Consider the following 11,225-nt stretch of genomic DNA (forward strand, 5'->3'; position numbering starts at 1 on the left):
AGTAGCATCAACTTCATAGAGTGGCAGTGTCATTTGGAAACCATTAAAAAGTCCATTGCTGCTCCAGTTCTATTCTCCAAAAATATTACCATGTCAATTTTAGGTGGCCTTATTTCTGGCAGTCAGTGGGCAAATGTCATGCTAAGATGGATTTCAAAGGCTTTTCAGTGTATTGGTATGTTCTGGCCATGCATTCTCCTTAGGCACCTGTCCCAGGTAAAACATTACTGCCAGGACTTCAAGCTAGTCCCTGTGAGACTGCTGATTTCCCTCTGCTCAGCTCAGAGAGAGCACAGACTCCAGAACCACACAGTCAGTGAGAGTTGTCCTGACAATGCACTGTGCTATCACCTGTTCTGCCTTCCTTGCCTTTCTCCCCAAATAATTATTGCAGACAGATTTGGGGAAGGACAAGTCTCTCTGAAAGACCACAGGACATGGTTTATCTGTAAAGTCTCATATTTCATGGAATTCAGTCTTTGCTTTCCACACAACGTGTGTTGGCACCATATTTTATCTGGACTTTATGTCCATAATTTGTCTCTGGACCTTTTTTTTTTAAGGGCTTGACTTATATAAAGATGACTCTACTGAGATAAAGCAATGATTATTCTGGTTTAGTGCCCTTTTTGTGACTGTGACTGGAATAAACAAATACTTAAGGGCAGGGCAAACACACAGTATTGTGCTCCCTGGAGACTTTTCCAGATTTGTATGGTTTGCAGCATGTGCTGTCTCACAAGGTGTGTCTCAGAGCCTCACTGATCAGACCCAACCATTCAATGTGCTCTTTTGTCATTTAGTTCTGAGCTGAGGAGACAGAAGTTTTCCAATGCATCTCTCCTCTGTGGACAAGGTGGAGGTGTGGCTCCCATGGTGCCAGACCTGTTTTCTGATAGAATAAAGCTTGATGGGAGGGAGAACATTTTAATGTGAAGCCGATCATGAAACAATCACTGTACCCTCATAGGGCTGGTCAAAGAGCTGCTCCATGGCTTTTGGCAAGTCACACTACAAAAGCAGTGAACTAAAGTCAGAAGGTGTAGTGTGATGGTCTCAGGTTTGTTAGCTTATGCTTGGATTTATTGTCTTAAGTTTTCAAATATCTCTTCAACAAATTTTCCAAAATAGCACATTTAGCCTTGATGTATCTTAAGAATAAATGCTTCCACATAAATTCTTTTGACCTACCTGCTTCTGTTCAGAAATACTACAAGAAATGCACCCCTTTCCCTTTCCTGATATTTCTGATCTGCCCTTACCCAGTGACCTGGATTGAGAAAGATTGAAGTAGTGTCCAAGCAGATAACTGAATGGTTGTGGAATGCAAGGTTTGGGTGAAGGTGAATTAAAGGGAAGAATGTTAGACTAAATGAGATCTAAAGAGCTCTTTAAGCCTTGTTGTTTTTTTGGGGGTTTTTTTTGGTGTTTTTGTTTGAGACTGCTTTATGCTTTCTGTATGTTGTCTCCTTGAACACACCACAGAAAAAAAACATTTAAGGTCTTCACATCCCAAGGAATAACAACATTTTGTATCTGACCTACTTTGTCCTTCTTGGACATAGATAGAATCTTGCCTTCTGATCTCCATTTTCTACCATGTCCATCAAGAGTTTCTTCTGTTTCTGCTTTTCTTAAGGATAATAAATCCTTGACCAAATTTCTTATTTTGATAATAAATGCTGTGACTCTGAGTTTTGAGTTTTTTAAAACATTCCAAGCTGAAAACAAAATACCCACACACATACTCACAGCACAGTTTGTTGTCAGAAAAGCAGGGAATCCTTCCCTAACCTCAGGAATGTCCCTGGAAGATGTGCTGCACTTTTGCTCTGTTGTCAGGGATGGTGTTGCTACACTTTGGCAGCTGCTAATTTTAAAACAGATTCTTTACAGTCAAAAACAGAAGTAAAAGCCTACTGTTTCTTAAGGAATTCTTCCAGTAAAAATCTTTATCAGAGACAGTTTAATTGGGCAACTTCAGTCAGATTTTGTGTACTTATAGGTTTGAGATTTGGTTGAACTTTGATCGCTAAGCTTCAGGAGGACTTATGGATGAGACAAGTGGTTGTGTTTCCTGCTGAGCAGTGAAATAATGGAAAAGTATATCCAAATATCCAGTAGGTCTGTGAATTGCTTAAAAAGTTACCTCATTTGTGTTTCTAAGATGATCTCTCTGAAGAATTTTTGACCCAGCTTTGAATAAACAAAATATTTGTTTCATGTCCTTCAAATACTGGGTATTTTAGAATAGAATGTCTTTCATGTTGTAGACGAGGACATATGTTCCTCAATACTGCATTTAAGTGAAAAACAGGCAAATGCTGTAGCACATTAAAGACATCTCTTTCATGCAGCTGTCAGGTACTGAATATTGTGTTCTTCATCTTCTTTCCTTTAAAGGTAAAACTAGCGAGCAAAAGAAACATGTTATCTGGTCTTTTTCAAAGAAATTCAGGTGCCACTTGTTAAAAGATTCTTTGCAGAGAAAGAAGCCAATCTCACATGCTGCACATACCATAAGCTTGGATGCATCCCTTAACCAAAAATAAATATTTTTCTTTGCATTTTTGTGGCCACATGGAAAAGATGTAGAGATGTCAGATCACCAAATCAGCTTGTATTTCTTGTGTGAGAAGTTGCTTTGAATAAGTTCTCAAATGTGCACTACCTATTAAAAAAAAAAAACAAAACCTGATTTCTTTTTCCTGCATTCCTCTCCTTACATGAGAAGGCAATAGACAAAGTTTGTCTCTTAAAACAGGAAGAAGATAACTGCTTCAACAGCAGGCCTTTGAAAGGCGCCAAATTATTTACATTGTTTGATGGAAGAGGAGAGGTCCTGACCCATTAAAAACTAGTGATTTTGATGTGGTGAAGTAGCAGCCAGATCCCTTTTGACTGTGTCTGGTCTGATTTGCTGGCTCCATGGCTACATGGAACAATAGTCTGTGCAGGGCAGCTGGGACGTGGGCAGAATTACAAGTGAGCATCCATCCAATTCCTCTGTACAACACTAAGAGGGCTTTTCCTCTGCACTTTTTAGATGACAGAAAACCTGTGTGAATGATTCTCTATGGCTTGGGATAGACAGCTTTGAACTCAGGATTGTACCCTGGAAAAATTATGTTTGTCACCCATGAAGGTATTAAAAGTGTACTGTGTTGATGTTACATCAGATATTGGCAAAGCTCTGGTGGCGGGTTGGTTGGTTTGTTTGTTTTAAAGAGAATACAAATATTTGCACAGTTTGAAAAAACAAAACTTCTCTTTGTGGAGAGCCTATGTGTAGACTATTTCTATTCTGATGGTTAAAATGATGGTCTGTCAAAAGTTATTAATAATAGTAGTGAAAATTTCTGATGGGGATTGTTGATGAGGAGTGCCAGAAAGCAGTGGCTGAGTTGCTTTTCATGGGTTTGTGGGATTGTATGTAGAAAGACAGTGCAGTTTCTTGGTGCTGCAATTCTATCAAAATGTATGTTATCCACAGCAGGCATTTAGCAAAAGCTTCCACCTCGGGAGTTAATGCTGGGGAGTTAATATCCCACACCTGAGGCTGACTTCCCCAAGCTACAAGGTTTGTGTGTGCCTGAATGGCTGTGGAGAGACACCAATGGGAAGGAGGAGAACTTGCCTCCTTCTCTGCGACTCACAACAGACATTGTGCTGATCTTTAAGGGAAGTCTGTATTTGAATCTAGGAAATCTCTACGGTTAAATCAGATGGGTGAGTGAGAGCATCTAAATTCTGTTTGACTGGCAAATAAGGTCTGTTGTACCTTGTAGTGTCTTGTTAAATGTCTGCTGCTAATTCTGCTCTTGAAGTCTGATTTATTTATTTATTTTTGTTATTCAGACTCCTCAGTGCACAGGCAGTCAACACTGACTGCAAAGAAAAGCTAGCCAGACAGTGAATGACCACAGTGCTAAATGGCCATAATATGATCCATGGCTTAGGCAAGTAATTTTCCAAAGAGGAGTGTATTTGAACAGTGCTCTGAAGAAAAAAAAAAAAAGATTACAGGGAAAAAAAGGAAGCAGGATACTATCTGTTAAAAGTAATAGCACACAATGCAGACTCCAAAATGTTCCATAATTGTTTGTGGTACAGCCTCAAAGTAAGGAAGTATTATCATTAAAAAGAAGGAATATGAGTGAAGCTGGAGATCATAACATTCCACTCACCCGTTGAAAATGCCTACTGACAAAACACGGGTTTCAGAGAATACCCAGAGACTTTCTCTGCTTCTTTTGATCTGTTGGCCTGTAACAAATATACTTTCCTTCTCTGACACTTAACTTAGAAAGTAAACAAAATCAAAACCATATTTAAAGCACTGACTCACAAAAAATATTATGCTCACATATGTATGTCAAAGGCCTATGTTATATTAGTAGTTATAATTAGATTAATACACACATGTTTTACAATGAAATGTGAGTAATGTGTCACTAATTATTAGCATCTGTAGTTCTTTCTAGTGATGATATTTCCATTTTTAAATGCTGCACAGTCTCTGCATTAATAAAACATGCAAAAGCAGATCTGAAGTTTAAATTTAAAAACTAAAATACCCTGAGTTGTACTTTGATTTTGCTCATATCAGTATTTGTCTTCAGGGACAACCTGGCTTTCTATTAACTGTTTTGCCCCTTTCAGCAACCAGAACAAATGTTCAACAACTGGACTGATATTTTTTTCCCTTCCTTCCCAGAAAAATGTGTCTAAGCTTGCCCCTTCTTTACAAGAGTAGCTTTCCTGTGAGTTAGAGCAATTGTGTCCTTTCAGCACTGCTCGGCCCTCTTTGGGAGCATCCCAATTTTCCAAAAGTGTTACTAAAGCCTTTTTTAGTTGTTTTGGTCACTGCTTCTCTAATGAGTGCACTGTCTTGACCAGACTTAGAATGTTAAGATCAGCTATAAGATTTTACTTCTTCACTAACTCTCGGAAGACACAATATTATTGAGCAGCCCACAGCTGCAGCCAAATCATGTTTTGTAGCCATGCTGTCCAGACATCTCCAGAAGCAGCAGTGTTGGTGTTGTCATCATTGAACTTGCCAAGCTTTCTTTGCCATCTCATCATGAATTATAGCTCTAATATAGTTTTAAGCTCTGGGCATGGTTTTGGCTTGTGTGCTGAGTTGCATACTGTTCTTTTGTACTCTGAATGTCATGAGCACTCCTGTCTTTATATCTTTACTTATGGTGTATTTGCATGCTATCATGGCCACAGTATCAGAGCAGCCTGCTCTCTGTAAGCTTCAGTTAAGTCTGGGTGACTTCCTTTGCTTGTCAAATTCCAGATGTTTTGCCAGAGTTTATTTCTGGGTCTTTCCTGATCCTCCCTCTGGCTTCTCTGTGCATGTGTGTCTTCAGGCTTGTGATGAACTCTGCTCTTACCAGAGTTAGTCAACTACCATGCTCCCCCAACCCCCTTCCTCCCCACTCCAGAAAAAAAAAGTTCCTCTTTCCAGTCTTCGATCTGTTACAAACTCCTCTAATATTTTCCATTCCCCCTGCATTAAAACAATTTTGCTCCATTTCTGCACAGAATGCAGCCCTCCTTAAGGTTCTGCAATCCATTTTCATTGTGAGACTCTTGGCTGTCTTAATTGAAAACTAGTAAAACTAAAACTTCAAGGGACTGAGAACCAACTTTTATCAGAAATAAATTGACTTTCTGCCCAGTATCCTTCTCATAGCATTCACTGTAGCTGTATAAACTGTGCATGTCTTCTCTAAGGGTTTTTTTTTTCACTAGTAGGGAGTTTGCCCACTCCATTATTCATTCTTGCAGGATAGTTTGATTCTCCCTGATACTGTACTTTGTCCTGAGCTAATGCCAAGTCCAAGAGCCTGACAGTCTGTAAATGTGATATCTGAATGTGTCAGCATTGTTCTGCATGGAACACCATTGAACTGAGCATTTCCTTCTACACGTCTCATACAGCAGTTTTTAAAGGCACAGCTGCACACAAGCTGAACACATTTTCCCCAGGACATTTACCTTTCCACCCCTCACTTTTATGCCCTGCAATGGCATTGTGGATGGGGAAAATTAAAAGAGCTTAATGCAGCCTGCAGGCCAGGGCTGTGAATTCATCTCAGCTGTCTGCAGAGTGTTAATGGACACCATGCAGACCAAAAAGGCACAGAGGGAATCTGTCCCAATAGTTTTTAAAGCTTCGCCTCTGTTGGTAATGTCACCTTTGAGAGCTAATGAAACAGTTTTCAGCTGTGGGTCTGGTCTCTGCTAATGCTTATGATTGTGAGCATACAAATAGTATTGCATACTCCAATGGGAAGTTTACTTGGGCAAAATTCCCACTGAGGTCAGCTGGGCTTTGTCCAGAGCAATCCTTACCTAATAAATCCCTTAATAGTAATAAGAATTGCATTTGGAACTGTAGTTAAATATAGGAATATTTTAAATTAAAAAATACATGGGCTGAAATCTCTTCCTGTCCATACTCCTCTTTCCTGCAGGAATTCCATCAAATTACTCCCAGTCTTTGCTGGTGTACAGGTGAGTACAGAATCATACCTCCTATTGCCACATTTAAAAAACTCATTAAAAAGCCTCAGTTTTATACATTTTATTTTGAATATTAATTTAGGGCTTTAAACTAGTGACCAACATGACTTCTAATGAGTCCTGCAGTATCTTAACCCTAAAATAAAATTGAAGAAAATTCTTATTTTTCTCTAAATGAAAGTATGATGGCAGAATGGCTACAACATAGGGCATTTTGACAGAGATATAAGCTCCCTTGTCATGATGGTGATGAGTGTTTTCAAGACAGATAGAGAATCAGATTATGCTGCTTTGAGGCATTTCTTGGTCAACTTGGCTGTAAATAGGTGCCAGTGTTCCAGCTGAAAATCAGAAAGGCTGTGAGAAAAAGGTCTGTGATATCCACCTTAGTGTTTTCATCGGTGTGGTTTACCAGAGAGTTGGCATGTGCCAGTCTGATGGGCTGAAGTGCCTTGGTGTAAGCTGTGGCCATCTTCTTCATCTTCTGCTGAGAGATGTGTTTCCAGGGTAAACAGATTTGTCTTGGGAGAGAAGGAAACAGAACTAATGAAGTCGGCTTCCCAACAGGTTTGGTTATGTACTTGGTTGATGTTTGCGAAGTAAGGCCATGGATCTTATTTGGCATCAGGTAACCTGCCAAGAGAGATCTAGAGAAGACCCCAGACTGGGAAGAAGCTTGAAACAGGGTTTTGTGTCCTCTTTTTCTAGCTGCTTGCCTTCATGAAGCATGCTGGAATGTAAATGTCTTGGAGTCTTCTGCTCTTTTATCAAATGACAAAAATTGGCAAATCTGTTCGAATGGTGGCAGGAGGCTGCCTTGGCCTGAGTGCCAAAATTCTCTGAAAGAAGAGATTCTCCAAATCATAGCACTTTTTGGTGGATCCATACAGTCAAAAGCAGGAGGATGGATTGTAGGAGAATACAGATAGTGCTGAAGGCAATCTTGCCCCTGAGGAGTTGCAGCTGTGCTAATTACCCAAGAGTAGGAACAGGCCTGCCCTTAATAGATCACAGCTATGTCCAATAAGGATGGTCCAACAGGGATGGGTGTTAAAAAAGAGTGGGTTAGCTGGAGAAGAGGAGAATTGGAGTCAGTTGGCTGCTGCTGTGAGAGCAAGGGTTAGGCAGTCATGCTAGAGACAGGAAGAAGTCAGCCAGCCATGTGGAAGAAAGAGAAAAGAAGTCAGAGTTGTGAGGAGCTGCCCATGAGAACTCACAGAGAGAAGGTATGAAAGTCTTACAGTAAGATAATAAACTTAAAGTGACAGTGAGCTCCCATCCACCATTGATTGGTGCCAAGCACCAACACCAATAACTGGTGGCCTGTATGGGGATGGATTCCAACAGTCAAGCATGAGCTCTGAAAGGATCTGCCATGGGCAGGCTACTACTCAGTACACTGGGAAATGCCCTGAGCTCAGTTGTTCCAGGGACCAGTCAGGAATGGCCAGGCTGCAGCCAGCAGTGTGTGGGGATCCGTCTGCTTTAACTGACTCTTCACTTTCTGCTCAGGCAAAGTCTGGCTGACTCTGCTGTGGTAGAGCAATTAACATTGCTTTGAAATTTGCTTTTCCACTTAGGCCTTTTGACATCCATACAACTCAATTGCTTTGATTGTCTCTTGTTTTTCCCCAGGCACGAAAGACGCTGATTTTTACTCTCAGTATGTAGTTGCATTGACTTCTTTAATGCCATTACATTAGTATCAATTGGCAATGTCCAAAAGGACTAAAAGGCCTGTTTCCAGAATGAAACAGAAGAAAATGTCATCAAACACAGTTGGGTACAGTTAGATAGTGGGATTTTCCCAGGTATTTACAGGATGGGAAATAGGAACTTTGAGAACTGTGAAGGGTTAAATCCATACATTTCTGTAGTGTGTAGAAGTTCTGCAAATGAACATGTGACTATTTGTCTTTTACACTGAATTCTTGGAATTCTTACCAGAGTCAGAGAAAGCCTCCTATTCTCCAGAGTCCTTAAACATGATCTTAACTAAAAGAAGGGATTTTTAAGGAGAATTTCTGTGGAGCTCTATGTATTTCCTATCAGCTGCTTCCACGTGGGAATCAAGCCATTTATATATACAGTTCCTGACTCTGGGGCAATTAAAATCTCAGCCATAACGTTATATTAACACAGAATTTGGTGTGCCTAATGACATATTAAATCTTCCTAAATTATAGCTAAATTACAAAAAGGACTAATTTACCAAAGCCAGTTACTAAATGCTTAGAAAAGGAAGCTAATTGAATTATCTCTTGTTTGTCAGAGACAGATAATCTCCTTGTGAGAAATCTCATTTTTTCTGAAGCATGATTAATTTCCCTTACAAGTCAGAGATTATGACAAATTATGCAGGAGAAGATAACAGATAATAGTAGGAAGGCTTGGGAGCAGAGAACTAGCAGCTGTTATTTGGTTTGGGTCTAGGTACTACTTCTGGATTCCACCTGATCCTTTTATGTTCTCTTTGCTGCTGCTGGAGATGAGCCCTGCTGCTCTCACAGCCACCTTTGCTCCTTTCCTTGATGTGCTCAAAGCCTCAGCCCAATTGTGATCAATAACATCACCTCTCCAAGAAGGATGCCTGAAAAAACACCTGCTTTTAGGTCACTGAATGGTTTCTACTGAATAATCAAAGACATGAGACATATTTTTAATTTTGCTTTGGTCATGGTAGGAAGGCATTTTTGACTCACACAGAAGGTCCTGTCACAGCTTTGTCATCTTGTTTGAAAAGCCTGGCAGGTGTTGGATCTGAATCAAAAGTTTATTGGTTATGTTAATGTTACATAACATGTGTTTGAGAATAATTTTCAATTTGCACTATCTTGTACATGTAGATCATGCTGTAATAGGAACTAGATTTGAGTTATTGTCTCATTAACATTATTTGGAAAATGTTATGGATTAGATCTGCATTATTTATTAATGTGCTCAAAAGTAAGGTATATTCAAAATTATAGTGGGTGTTGCCACAGCCATTTGACTTGAAGACTTAGTGCAAAATTTTCAAATTAAGTAATGACTGTTGGCACCACTCTGCTTTTCCAGTTGTTCTGACTGCTAAAACAGTGATTTGATGCGAGTATAAGTTCACATATTCTGCCTTTTCCTCTGCAATCATTTTTTATCCCTTCCCAACATCAGCTGGTTCTCTCTCATATTTAGGTGTCCTTTATATCATCAGTAGGCTTATAAGAAAAAACAATTTCCCAGGCATGCCCAGCCAAGTCCCTGTGAACCTACCACTGTCCACAGTCCCATACCACACACATCCAATCATCTCCTCACACCCCCTGAGGTACCTAAGAGCCATTCCAGCTCTACTTTGGGCACTGCATCCCTTTGGCAGGAAGGAGCACACAGTAGCCTTTTTTTTTTTTCTTGCATGAATTTCAAGGTAGCAGCTCCTTTGAAGGTGTCCCTTCAGGAGCCCTTGTGCACTCAGCACCGCTTTCTGTTGCTTCCCTGGTGTCACTCTAATGAGTTTAAATATGAAGCAGCTTAAAACATACAGGGGTTGTTCCCAAAACAGGTGAATAGTCAGTGGTTTATATTCACTGGAGCATTTCAGCCAGTTTTAATCACAACAGAATATGCTAGCATCTGGTCCCAGCCCTCCAAGTCTTCCCTCAGTACTGTGGAGTAATTGAAGAATACAATTAAAGGTAATTATTTTAATTGCCCATTGACTGAGGCAGGTTTCTGATAGTGCTGGATAGGATCTGATTTGTAAAGGAAAGGCTTGTGGATAGTCTGCATCAGGACAGATCCCCATCAGCAGTGGTGTGAGGGGTGCAAATGAATCCACTTGCATCCTGCAAGCAGCCTGTGGATTATGGCATGGAGAGAGGGGGCATGGGGCAGGAAACACGAGACATACTTTTGTCTGGATGCAGAAGACAGAATGTGTGCACTGTGCCACTTTGCTTACAATGCATTTGGGCTTGTTATTAGCTCACATAATGTTGAAGCCCAGTGTTATGTCACTGACTTTGCTGAGGCTCCCTTTGGTGCAGCTGTCAGTGAAAGCACAAGGTTTGTCTAGGAATTAAAGCCAGAAATATGAGAATTGAAACCATATATATTCAATAAGGTGAAATACTTAACACCTAACCACTCCAAAAGCAGCATTTTTGTTGGAGGCAGTAGTAGAGAAAAATGATGGTCTATGAGGTTGCTCACCATGTTGAGCTTGGAAGACTTTGTCTGTATTCTTTGCTCTGCTGATCCTGCACTAGCGTTTGCTGCAGCACTTGGGCTGCTCCATGTCTCATTTCCCCCCTCCTTAAGAGTGAACATGCCTTCTTAGGACTATGTGAATTGCTTTAATTATGTGTTAACATGAAAATTTGTACAAATTCACTGATGTACTGATAGGGAGGACAAAGGCCTTTGTGTTTTTTTATGTGTAACTATATAGTATCTATGGAATTAACCACTTTTGACAATGGAAGAAAAATACACCAGAAAACAGTAAGTTCATCACTTTTGGCTTAGTGACACTGAGCAGAAGTTTGCTGTAAGATTGTAGAGTCTTTTAGGAGATCACTGGCACATCCTTGCAATGCTCTTAGGCTTCATCTAGATGTTTGCTGGGGCAAAGAGGCTATCAGAGAAGATGGACCTCTGTCAGACCTAGGCTGACTATTGTAATATTCCCTGTGTGTAATGAGAGC

The 11,225-nt window shown here is 40.2% G+C and overlaps 1 protein-coding gene across 1 annotated transcript in view; it reads left to right on the forward strand.

The window, feature by feature from the left end:
- Positions 1–3,010: 3,010 nt before the first annotated feature.
- C6H10orf71 (chromosome 6 C10orf71 homolog) overlaps positions 3,011–11,225 on the forward strand; it is a 72,894-nt gene continuing 64,679 nt past the window's right edge. Inside the window, exon 1 of the mRNA XM_031505253.2 lies at positions 3,011–3,145. The gene's annotated coding sequence lies outside the window, so the exon portion shown is untranslated. The remainder of the gene's footprint in view (positions 3,146–11,225) is intronic.

The sequence above is a fragment of the Lonchura striata genome, chromosome 6, assembly GCF_050655825.1.
Source record: "Lonchura striata isolate lonStrDom1 chromosome 6, ASM5065582v1, whole genome shotgun sequence".
Lineage (NCBI taxonomy): Eukaryota > Metazoa > Chordata > Aves > Passeriformes > Estrildidae > Lonchura > Lonchura striata.